Source organism: Nelumbo lutea, chromosome 4, assembly GCF_056320005.1.
Source record: "Nelumbo lutea isolate HS-2025 chromosome 4, American lotus-T2T, whole genome shotgun sequence".
NCBI lineage: Eukaryota > Viridiplantae > Streptophyta > Magnoliopsida > Proteales > Nelumbonaceae > Nelumbo > Nelumbo lutea.
In genome coordinates, this window is record NC_142687.1 from 17,855,511 (window position 1) to 17,868,299 (window position 12,789).

At 32.0% G+C, this 12,789-nt stretch overlaps 1 long non-coding RNA gene across 6 annotated transcripts; it reads left to right on the top strand.

Annotated features, from left to right (window-relative positions):
- The first annotated feature begins 219 nt into the window (after positions 1–219).
- Positions 220–6,112, top strand: LOC148854280 (uncharacterized). 6 transcript variants are annotated; one of them, XR_016112904.1, is made up of 9 exons: positions 223–956; positions 1,106–1,158; positions 1,331–1,373; positions 1,794–1,826; positions 2,301–2,349; positions 2,473–2,580; positions 3,258–3,342; positions 5,339–5,438; positions 5,517–6,112. It is a non-coding gene; the product is annotated as an uncharacterized LOC148854280 (long non-coding RNA). The 6 variants fall into 6 exon arrangements; XR_016112903.1 differs by lacking the exon at positions 2,301–2,349; XR_016112905.1 differs by lacking the exon at positions 1,331–1,373 and having other exon boundaries at positions 379–956.
- Positions 6,113–12,789: the final 6,677 nt, after the last annotated feature.

A 12,789-nucleotide genomic window follows, 5' to 3' on the forward strand; every position in this document is an offset into this window, starting at 1 on the left:
TCTTTTACATCACTAATTGATTTGGACAGTTCATTGGGCAGACAGTTTCAAAAATATCATATGACATATCACACCCCTCATCCTGCATCTAATGCAAATATTACGACACAAACTTCTGGAACGTTGGTTGAGGATGACCTTGGGACAACCCCATGCAAAGATCACAACAATACTCCCCAATAGGTATTTAAAAGGCACACCATATAAGGTAAAACTCCTATTCTCTAACATTTTAGCTCTCTTGCTATCTTAGTTCACTTGCCTTTCGAACTCCACTATTCGGTACTTACTGAAAAATCAGCTTGGGGCAACATCTTGTAGTTGCAAGCTGCTAAATCTCCGTGCGCTAAATGGAATCTACTCGTGTGAGTAGATTCCATTGCATGAATAACACGTGTTCCACTTTTCTCCTCTCTCTTCCCTGTCTATCTTCCCACTACCCCCTCTCTTTCTTTCTCCGCTTCCTCTTCCCACTCTACCTCTCTTCGTGTTTCATCACTTCCCTCACTCTCCTCCTCTATCTTTCCTGGCTTTTTTTTTTTGTGGTTTCTTATTTGCATGCTTGAGCAGCCTTCTCCGTTGAAGAAACCCTAAGTATAGGTCTAGGAAGAAGAAAATCTAGCAGTTCGGGTTTCTTATTTTTTCACGTGCTCCACTTTTCTCTGCTCTCTTCCCTGCCTATCTTCCCACGGCCCCCTCTCTCTCTTTCTTAGCTTCCTCATCCCACTCTACCTCTCTTCTTGTTTCATCACTTCCCTCTCCTCCTCTATCTTTCCCAGCTTTTTTCTATGGTTTCTTATTTGCATGCTTGAGCAGCCTTCTCCGTTGAAGAAACCCTAAGTCTAGCAGTTCTGGTTTCTTATTTTTTGTTATAAATGAAACCCTCCTTTCCCCTGATTTTAGCTCAGTTGATAAGGTGAAGGACTGCGAATGGGTTTGTCGCTACTTTGAATCTGGTAGGTCTGTTTTTTATTTTATTTTATTTTTCTATGGTTTCTTATTTTTATGCTTGAGCTGCCTTCTCCGTTGAAGAAACCCTAAGTCTAGCAGTTCGGGTTTCTTATTTTTTTGTTCTAAATGAAACCCTCTTTTTCCCTTATTTTAGCTCAGTTGATAAAGTGAAGGACTGCGAATGGGTTTGTCGCTACTTTGAATCTGGTAGGTCTGGTTTTTTATTTTATTTTGTTTTGTGTTCATGATTTTCTCTATTTTTGTTTTGAGGATTTGGGTTTATGGTGCCATGAAGAGTATTACTGTTTGTTTTTTGATTGTAGGGGTTTCTTTGGCTTTTCCCTTAATCTTGCTGGTTCTCTTTGTTTTCCAATTGCAGGGGTTTTTGCTGACATTATTTCCTCTATTCTAGAGGTGGAAAGGTTGATTTCCATTGTAATGGATAGTAATACTATTTGCTTTTGTATTGTAAGGGTTTGGTTGGATTTTCTCGCAAAATTTGTTGCATTTGGGTTCTTAGTATTACTATTTGTTTTCTCAATCCGATTACGTTCTTTTGAAAAATTTCCTTTTCATGTTTTTTTTTTTTTTCAAAATTTCCAGACTTGAATTTTTGGTTTTGTAGCTGGTTTTGGGTTTTGTTTCTTGTACTAGCACTAGTGCCCGACGATGACCTTCTTGCTAACAATTGTCTTTGGTAACTTCTGATTTAATTTCCACTATCTTTATAATTTCTGATTTAATTTCCATTGTTCTACCAAAAAAATCGCATTCGCATTTTTGTTTGTTGATTTAATTTGTTTTCCATTTTTTTAAAGTGTCTCTTTTGGTTTGTACTGCAGGCTACGCTTATTGTAGAGTTGTTGCTGGTTTCGGTTGGTGTTTCAACTTTTCTTTTGTAGTTTGTACTCCGATTTGGCAGTTGTTTAGTTTTTTCCTAGGGTTCCTACATGGTACATCCATGTTCCTTGGTTTTATTCGTTTTGATCTATTACTAAACAGGTACAGGAAAAGGTTTTTTGACCACTATTTTCATTTGATTCACCTCTATTTTTTGTATTTTGGAACGTTTGGAAATTTAAGAAATTTTGCTATTGTATATTTATTTCACATGTTGTTGCTTTAACCCTTGTTTATGCAATTTCTACATATTTAACATGTTGGGGTTTCTGTTCCTCAAGTTAACTCCATGGATCATGATTAGGTCTATGCTTCAAAAAGGGCTTCTTCTTTCTGTATGATTCATGTTTTCCCTTAATTTGTTGTCTATTTAATTATTTGTTGCCTATTTGATTCCGGTTTATTAAATTGTTTCTTGCTTGTTTGGTTATTTGATTTGTGTTTTGTAGGGTATTTTATTTAATTGTTTATTGCTTATTTGATTTGTATTTTTGCAAGGTATTTTTATTTCTTGGCATTTATATTTGGCTTTTATTTTCTTTGATATTTCCTAGTTCTCTTTATTCCCACTACCTTTGTAATTTATGATTTAATTTAGTTGGATCTATGCATTGCCATTAGGGGTAGCCAATGGATGCATTAGGTTGGTTTGTGTTGGAGATGGAGGTTGAAGGCTAACCAATCCATCCACCAGCCACCCATGTCAAATTGTCAATTATGTGACTGATGGTATGTTAAATTAATTGCAGGTTGGTGTCTATTTGTGATTTAATTCCATTGCATTTCTCATATAAAGATATAGGTTTCAATTACTCCCCTTATGGAATGCTTTTGTCTCTTTATAGTGATAAATTTGCATTGTACATTTCTATATCAGTTTGTAATAATAATAATTTCACTATTTTCTTTTAAATGTTTTTAGCTCCCCTCCACAAAAGCTTATTAAAAGACAAAAGCAATAAACTTTTTAATAGTTCGATCATTTCACCATCTGATTTGATTTTTGTTCCTTTTTCGATGTTTTGGATGAATTGTTGTTTAAAATAGGGCTTTGTAGTATTTATTTTTAGTTCAGTTGAATAGGGTTTTAGTTCTCATTTGTTTTGTATTCAGATGAAATCATGATTTTAGGGTTTCTTTGTTTAAGTCGGGTTTGGGTGTTTATAGGGGCTTCAGCGACATAGGGCTGAAGCATGATTTCATCTTTTGTTGTCTCTCTGTCTTCCTTTTTGTTAAATTTTCTTATGCTTTTGTTTGTGAAAGTTTGGATTTTGGGTTTTCAGCAATATAGTATTTTCGGAATTTAACATCAAATTACTGGTTTTGTTATTTTAATCAAACTGATACAATTTGGATTTTGATGCTTTTGTTTGTTATTTTAATCTATCTGCTTTGTGATCTTTCAGATTTAAGTTGAGGAGAAAGAGGGAAGATCTCCATCTTTGGGCTCAGAGGCAGGTTCGTGGTTGGTGTGTTGAAGTCTTGCATAAGGTAAGAAAGTTGTATCAGTTTTCTTGATATATAATTTTATGCAATGTACATGAGTAGCTTGCTAATTAGGCAACAAAGTTATATATGTAAACATGGCAGACATTATTTCCATTTTCTTAAGAATGACAAATATAATTAGAGCTATACATTTCTTACGGAATTCTGAGTTTTTAGGTGTTTTTATTTCATACTTTGATGACTAACAGACCCACAAACTGTGTTCAACCTCATTTCTTTGTATCTGCCTTTATTTTCATGCTTTGAGACATAGCAGACCCATAAATTGTGTTTTTATTTTATACTTTGAAAACTTACAGACCCAGAAATTGTAACATGAATCAATGGTGCATGGCTATTGGTACCCATGTTTCATGTTGGTTATTGATAAGATTGGAGATAGGGAAGTTAAGGCCAAATGGTACTCATTGGAAATTTCCTAGCTGCCTTCTTTTCTTTTGTACCTTTTTTTCCTTTGATTGGGATGGTGGTGGTGTGCAGTGACTCTGTGCTACAGTTGATTTTAAGAGATCCTATGGGATAGATGTGGGAGTCCTTGAATGCCTAAGTTCTAAACATATTTCAAGGTGATACCTTTATTAGTCTAAGGTGATTCAAAAAATGCTAAGGCAAGGGCATTGGGAGATGTGGGATATCCTTGGGGAGATGCCACCGAAAGCAATTGTGTCCTTGGAGACATTCTGCATATTCATACTTTTTTCCCCCTATCTTTCTTGCTTTTCTTTTTTTGTTTGCACAACAAAGCTTGCACATTTTATTATCTTGTTGCATTTGATAGTTGTCTAAATACTGGATATTTAGATTCAAAATTTAATACTGACATGTATCTTTATTTGCCTATTAAGAAGTCTGTATCACAAATTCCACTTAGCAGTTCCAATAATTTTTCATGTTTGGATCTTAACTATATTTCACACTGTGCCATATTTGTGAATCTAGAGATCTATTAATCTGATTGAAACTAATTCACAAATATGGCATAGTGCAAATGAAAATGCAAGACATTTAACATCACACCAGTTACTTGAGGTGATGCAAGTAGCAGATACAAATACATTGAGAGTTTCACACTACTTGATTATCAAGTGCTTGAAGCACTTCGATATTTTGCATCTGTTTGCTTTCACCCTGAATTTGAATTTGTTTTATATTTTGTGGTTAAGGCTCAGTTTGTTTGTAGTGCAAATTTCATTTGCACTGGTGTAAATGCATGGGTGTGCAAATAGGCTGTGTGTAAATTCTGGTTTACTTTTTTGCTTTAGATTTTATTTTTTATTATTTGTTTGTGAGAAATAAATAGGAATTAAAATGAAGCGGTCCCTGCTTTATATGAAAGATAATGGAGATGGGATGAGAATTTTTTGTTTGGGTGTTGTAGGAAGCAAGATGATTTGATCCCCACTTTATATGGAGAGAATAGAGGTATGACGATGATGGTGCAAATTTTATTCAATATTTGGAATTGAGATGCAAAATTTTCACTTTCAGTGAGAATTATCCAAAAAAAAAAACATTGCAGTGAGTGCAAATGAGAAAGTACAAATTTTGTACCAGTAGGTGTAACAAATCATAGTTACAAATAAACAAATGCAAAAACTAACAATTCCAATTCTATGATTTTGTCTCGATTAATGATTTGGTTGGTTTCCTTTGGCAAATGAGCTTTGCTGTATTTAATTTTAATATGTGACCATTTAAAAACAACACTCAAATAAATCCAGTTCTTTAGCATGTGTTGACAACTCCAACAAGAAATAAATTCATTTGCTTGATATGTTATTTGACTCCTTGTAATGGTTGATTTTATCAACTTCTCCCACTGGTGAAGAGTATGGGTTCACTTTTCCTCTTTGGTGATATTTTAGTATTGTCTCAGGCTCTTAGCATGCAGATCCATAAAGGAACTGAAAACATTTTAAACATTTGTGTTTATTTTGTTTCTACTTTAACATCTATAACCTGTGTTCTTTATTTCTAGTATTGGAGGCAAACCCATGGAGAGAAGCTTCAAAGCCCGTATATGTGCCGACCCATAGGGAAAACCAGTTATGCACAATGAAAACAAGAAGAAGCCGCAGGTCTCATTTGGTTTTGTGAGTTGTGTTTACCTGAACAAATCCTATCTTATTCACAGCTGATGTTTTCATTTCCTACAGTGAAGTTGAAAGAGAGCTTGGGCTCTTCTTTTCCAGAGGAGGAAAATGGAGATCTGAAATAGGAAATAAGACTAAGCAATTAAAAAAAAACTTTAGTAGCAGGAAACCTTCTGTATTGAGATACCAATCATGTATCAAAATCATGAGTTTGAAATTCCTTTACTTTTACATTAATCAATCACAATGTGATAGGCATTCCATTATATGTGTAAAAAGCCCATACATATGAGAATAACTGAGGTTTACACCAAGTCCTGGACACCTGCCACTCAGTGATTGGTTAGTGCAGGAAATCCATACTCAAATCATTCTGCTTCCATTCTTAATCTTCCTTTAGTTTCTAAATAACCGACTTATGTATCCGGAATTCAGGATTCAACATGAACCAGTCAATGACGTCCCTACTTTGTTTAGGTTATTCCCATGTTTAAAAATCTTGGTATCACCTTGAGATTCATGCTGAGTTAATATTGTTGTTGCTACCTTAGATACTGATGAACTTCTTGAGCAACAACTGTTTCTTCCTTTGTGCCAAATCTGTAATGTGAGACTCTAGACATTCTATATATGATTGATAAGTAATGTGATTCATTAAATAGGCCACTTGAGGATTAGAAATATCTTTCACATAGAAATTAGCTGGAAACTTGGTACTTGCCATTGCCATCTTTGCCTATTTGTTCATCCACTTTTCCTATAAATCATTTCAAGTATTCGAAGATGAGAATGAGGCGGTCAGATATTGCAACCTACTACAGGGAGGAGGTCAAGGCAGTCACAACATGTTCCAATTACATGGTGGGATGTGGTTGTGAGGTCGGTGTGAGGAGTGTTCTCTGAGATGTGGCCATTAGATTATATTTGCTAATTAAATTAATACTAAAAAAATTGTAGCAAAGAATCCAATGCGATGTTGATTATAATATATTGTTTAAGATTTTTATTACAAATAAACTCCCAACTTGTCATTTTTTTTTCATATTGAATACTTTTCAAACCATAGACATCTCTCTCTCTCTCAGTCCAAGCATCAACCCTCGGTACTCTACACACTCTTTATCTCCTCTTCTCTTAGGTACACTTTCTCTCCCCCTCAATTAAAATTCATTCATTAATTAATTATTTTATACAAGTCAGTTAAAATAAATAGTTAGTTAAATCGCTTAATCAACTAAATCTAGATTAATTAATTGATTTAACTAATTAATTTATTAGTATTAATATAATTATTTAAATTAAATTAGTTACTTTAACATATTTCTATGACATATAAAGAATGGGGGAGAGAAAAGGAAAGAGACGGTTTTCAATGGACCCAAAATCATAAAAGAGGGAGGGGGCTCGTTCTTTCTCCAAGCTACTTCTCTTAAGATTTGGGGTATAGGGTTCAGTACACCCCCTCTCATTTTGTTAAAAGATCGATACATTTAATCTAATGCTTCATCAAATGTTGCAAGCATTATGTTACTTGTATATAAAATTTTATTATAAATATGTAGTGATATTTATATGATTTATTTGTTTTATCATTTTATAGAAATTACTTTCACAATTCCACTAGCCCCTGCAACGCCAAATCCCAATACAACACATGAGAAATATAACAAATAATGTAAATCTAGGTAATTATTTGATGGCAATTTCCATGGATCCCTCTTTTTCATCTTTTGAGTCCTTGTGCAGCCTAATTCAACAATATGAGTTGTTACTATAGTTTCCAGTGAAATAGTTGTATTTATCCATTGACATTCAATCTAACGGGTGAATTTCTCCATTCCTTAACTCCATTTTAGTTCCCAATAAAGATGATCTAGTGAGTGCAAGTGTTTGGCCCAATAAAATATAACACTAAGCTCAATGGCAAGAAAAACATGAATATCTATTTAAAGGAGTTCCTACAATTTTAGAGTAGGATGAACCATCTATTGAACCGGAAATTGCTGTTGTTTAGAGTTCAAGGTTGGAAGACTTCATGAGCCACACATGATGAGTCACCACGGACTCCATTAAACTTGTATATTTCCCAAATAAACCTTGCTCATGTTCCCACTAATCTTTGAGCTTAAGACTTGGACTGACAATTAGACACCCTAATTGGGACCATTCCAAAGGTGGAGTTGTTTTCCATGATTGGTAGTTGATTTTTCTTAATTATTAAGAGGAAGTTACATGTCAGATGGCGTCTTTATCCGATTTATCTTAGTTTTAGCTCTAGAATTCTTTGGATAGATACAAATCAGACACAAAATATAACTCAAACAAATGTAAATTGAGTGATCTTCCTATACTTCATGAACATCCTGTTGAAACAAAAGTTAAAATAACATTAATTGTACCTTAGAAACCTGATGGAGTTCTTCACTGAATCTGGTTCCGTTCAGCATCCAAATGCCTTTAATGCCTTTGACCTTGACCCGCAATTTCACGTAGGCATTTGAGTATGAGCAATGACTAAACATGTATTGTCATGCAAGAAGTCAATATAATGTGCAAGGGGAAGAAGAACAATTGTCAAAATGAGAAGTGAGGGCCCATTTGATTCACATGAATATGGATCTGGAATTGAAATTGGAATGGCAAAAATTGGCGAAATTCCAACTGTTTGGTTGGGTGGAATTAGAATCCCATTCCCATTCCCTCTCCCTCTCTTGGAAGGAAATGCCATTTCATCCGATTCTAATTCCAATTCCTGTTTGAACCAAATGGACCACGATAATAGATCACTCCATCCAAAGAATTTAAATTCCAACTGAACCAAACGGACCCTAATAGTTGTGTTACCTGAATGTAGCCTAATTGTGGGAAATTCGATACTGTTGCGACCCTCAACCAGCCTGGTAAGCTCCCTTTGCCTCTCGTTCTCCATATGCAAAGATATCAACAATATCTTTGCGCCCTCTCACCCGAAGGCGATTTCTGGCACACGAAAATCTCAATTGTTCTCTTCTTCCTGACGCAATAAAGTGTTCATGAGATGCTGGTGGTTCAATGATGTCTGAATGCTCTCCATCATTTTCATCACTCCAATTCATTGTTCATCAGCAAAGTCACAAAATTCAGAACTACCAAAAGAGTAGGAATGGCAACGGGGCGGGTTTCAGGCGGGGCACCCCCCTTCCTGTCCCTGCTCCGTCCTTTGTGGCGGGGCAGGTTCGGGGCAGGGCATCCACTCCCAATTGGGGATGGGCAATCTCCAAATTTTCATTGCTTCAAGGCAATTTCTTAAAAATTATTTATTTTGTGGACAATTTATACATATAATATATGAATTGTGGGGTATTTTAGGAATTGAATTATAATACTTTGGGGTACTTCAAAATGAAATTATGGGATTCTAGGATTTTAAGAATTTGGGAAAAACTTAGAGATGTTTTAAATATCAATATTAGACCTAGTGATATTTTATTAATTTTACCTTCGAGTTCGGGGAATTATTTACAAAACCCATCCCCACCCCGTTCTCCATTCGGGGAAAAACTATTTTCCCCATTCCCGCCCCTGTCCTCATTTAGGGTTGGGGAAAGCTTACCCCGTTCGAGGCGGGGCCCCGGTTTTACAGGGGAAATTGCCATCCCTAGATAGAGGGTTCTTTTGCATATGAAGAAAGCCGATGAGTCCACCCTATGAATAACACCCCATCTTGAGTCATCTTTCATATATTCAAATTTGGCCATAGGTCCACCCTCCTAGGTAGTATAAAGTTGTAAATTTTGTTATGTTCATTAATTGGAGGTTTTGATTACGATGGGAGTTCAAATGAAGGAAATAGTTTGTAGGAGATAAAACAGTTTGCAAGAAAGATTTTATGGGAGATAAAATCACTGGTTTTATAGTTGAAGGGACGATTGGAGGGAAGAGTTTGTGGGAGACAGGGAAGATATTGTGGGAGGTACAACCATTTTTTGTTTTTTTTTTGTTTTCTTTTTTTTTTTTCCAGTTTCTATTGCAGTGGGAGTAAAGGACATATATGTCCTCTATATATATTAACAGGTGGGGGTAGAATGTGTGTCTAGTGAAAATTCTAGAAAGTGATGTTATTCGCTCTTTTATAAGTAGTATAGATTTATATATATAGACGTGATTTCAATAAAAGAGAGGGGAAGAAGGAGAATTCGATGTTTCCCATATATTCACTAGTGGGGACCTATGCAATGCACGGGAAAATTTGGAAGATTAAATAATTTTATTTACTATTAATTAATCAATAAATTAATAATCAAAATTTGTTGTTAATTGACTAAAGATATTCAAAGTTATTGTTAATATTTAAATTTTTAATAATTGTATTTTTTATTTAATGTTGATATATAGAAAATAATTATTGCTAATTTAATATGAACAAATATTTTTAATAACTTTTTTTTATTAATCATTTGTAGTAATTTTAATAAATGTTATTATTTTCTTTGTTTTTAAATGAACTTTTGATTGACTTTAAATAAATAAAAATAATTACAAAAACTAACATTTTTATTAATTTCATTAATAATTAACAATTATATAGGAATGACAATGAGGTGGGTTCGAGGTGAGGCACCCCATCCCTATCCCCGCCTCTTAGTCAAGACACTTTACCCCATCCTTGTGGCCATCCCCAGTGTTAGGTAGGTTTAGCGCAAGGCACCCACTCCTCGTTAGGGACAAGGAATCCTCGAATTTCCCTATCTTGTCCTCAATGTCAGGCAAATTTAGGGCAAGACACCTACTACTCATCAAGGATGGGGAATCCATCAAGTTTTCCCTACCCCGTCCCTAGTGTTATGCGGGTTAAAGGCAAGGCACCCACTCCCTGTCAACCCAATATTCAATTTGATGACAAAAATGATCAAAATGATATGTTGAGTATCAGCTACATGGTAAATTTCTAAAAGTATACTAAATTGTCTTTAATTTTCAAAAATGTAATTTATGAGAATTTATTACATTTGTGTAATTTTGAAAAAATAATCAAATTTATTTTTAAATTATTATTAAATATTTATTTTATTTTTAAATGGTTTACCTACAGAGTTACACTAATTTATCTTAAATTTTCTAATATAAACTAATCAATACTTTCATTTTTCCAATATAATACTAATTTATCTTAATAACTTGTGTAATTATTGGTAAAATTACAGTTTTTCCTTTCCCATACTCATTTATATTTAATAATTTTCACTAATTTACAATGAAAAATACATAATTTTTCAATAGTTTTCTAAAATCTATCAAATGTAATAATTTTTCTAATTTATTTCAATATTTTCAATAATTATTTAATTAAAATTTCAAAAACTTTCCAAAAGTACAATATTATATATTTTAATTTCTAAAATATTATTTTATGAAAAAATTATTAGATTTGTATAATTATGGAGATTGATTAATTTTTTTTTATTTTATTAAATATTTATTTTTATTAAGTAGTTTAGTAACAAAATTACACTAATTTATCTTTTATTTTTCAATATAAATTAATTAATAATTTCATTTTCCAACTTTATAATATATTATTCCCCCATCTGCATTCGGTTATTAACTATAATAATAGCAATAACTATTTTTTTTTTATTTTTTGGTAATTGTTAAATAAATTCTCAATTTTATAGAAATTAGTTAAAGAGTTTTCAATTTCTATAAAATGTTGTTAATTAACTTGAATATAACAATGTTTGGCCAAAATACTTTAAATAGACACGATGAGTTAATTAATAACTATATTTATTAATTTTTTGTAATTTACTAATCGTATTTATTAACTTTTGGTAATAACACTATTTGATGTATTTAACTATTTATTATAATTAATATGTGTATTTTAAATGAGAGAGAGTGGATATAGATTGGGGGAAGAGATTTTATGAATTGATTGGGGAATAGTGACATGGCTTAATGGGAGTGGTGGAAGGGAAGAGGATAGAGAGGCAAGGAGAACGCAGGGTGGGGGTATTACACATTTTTTGTTAATAAAGAGACCCATGTTAATTATAAAACTATGATTTTTTACAAATTAAAATTTTTATTTAATTATAGTCTAGTACACAAAATATATAACATTTATATATACATATATATATATATATTAAATTATTAATATAAATTTGTTATTTAAATATTATATAATAATATTTACCATATATGCATATAATTTTTAAGTTGAGCTTATTAGGGGTTGTTTAGCTTGGGCCCTATTTGCTAAAACCATCATTAGACTTCAAAAGTTTGATACCCAATTAGACTTTAAATTTGATTGTCCTTGATAAGGTGTGGGCATGGTGCACATCTCAGCTAGACCTAATTCAAAAGGAAATAGTTGCTTGAGCCTACAAATTTATAGATCTAATCGGGTTAGGTTAAATTATAAATAAATTGTTACTCTTTATTATTAATTTTTAATATTGTAATTGTTAAATTACTGTATTTATTTAAAATATAGTACTTTTTGGAAATTATTATATTTTCAGAAATATTGCTAATTTATTGGCTAAAACTAATTAAATATATTTTTTTGTTAATTAAATGTAAATTTCTAATATTTATAGCTTAAATTATAATTATTGTTAATTACAGTTTAAAAATAATAATTATTAATTATATTACTAATAATAAAAATACATGATTTTTCATTATTATTATTTAGTATTTTTTTGCAATAAAATACAATTATTTTAATTTTTAAATTATTTTTAGCATTTTAATTAAGAGTTAGGTTTTCAGATTTTTAATTAATTTTTAGTGTTTTTCATTATTATTTAGTAGTTTTTGCAATAAAATACTGTTAATAAAATGAGTTATGCATTTTAAAATTTCATTAATTTTTATCATTTTTAATGAGTTCATTATGCATAATAAAGGCCTCAACTCATAAGTTATCTAATAATATTATTAAAACTATCAATTAATATTTGTATTTTTATTAGCATTTATTAAGTTTGATTTTTAAGTGGAATTGAAACACATTTTTATTATTTACTAAGTTTAGTTAATATTTATTTTTAGTGAAACTTTTGTGGATTTTTAAATTAATAATTTTTTTATTGTTTAACCTCAACCTATTTACATTATTACCACTCTCTCACTCTCTCTCTCTTAAATGTAACAATAACATGCATTAAAATAAGAGTTATTGGAAAACCCAAATCTCTCTCTCTCTCTCTCTCTCTCTCTCTCTCTCTCTCTCTCTCTCTCTCTCTTAAATGTCTTTTTTAAATGTAATAATAACATGCATTAAAATAAGAGGCCTTAAAAAACCCAAAGGTCTCTCTCTAATAGTGTTCAATTTTGTTAATCT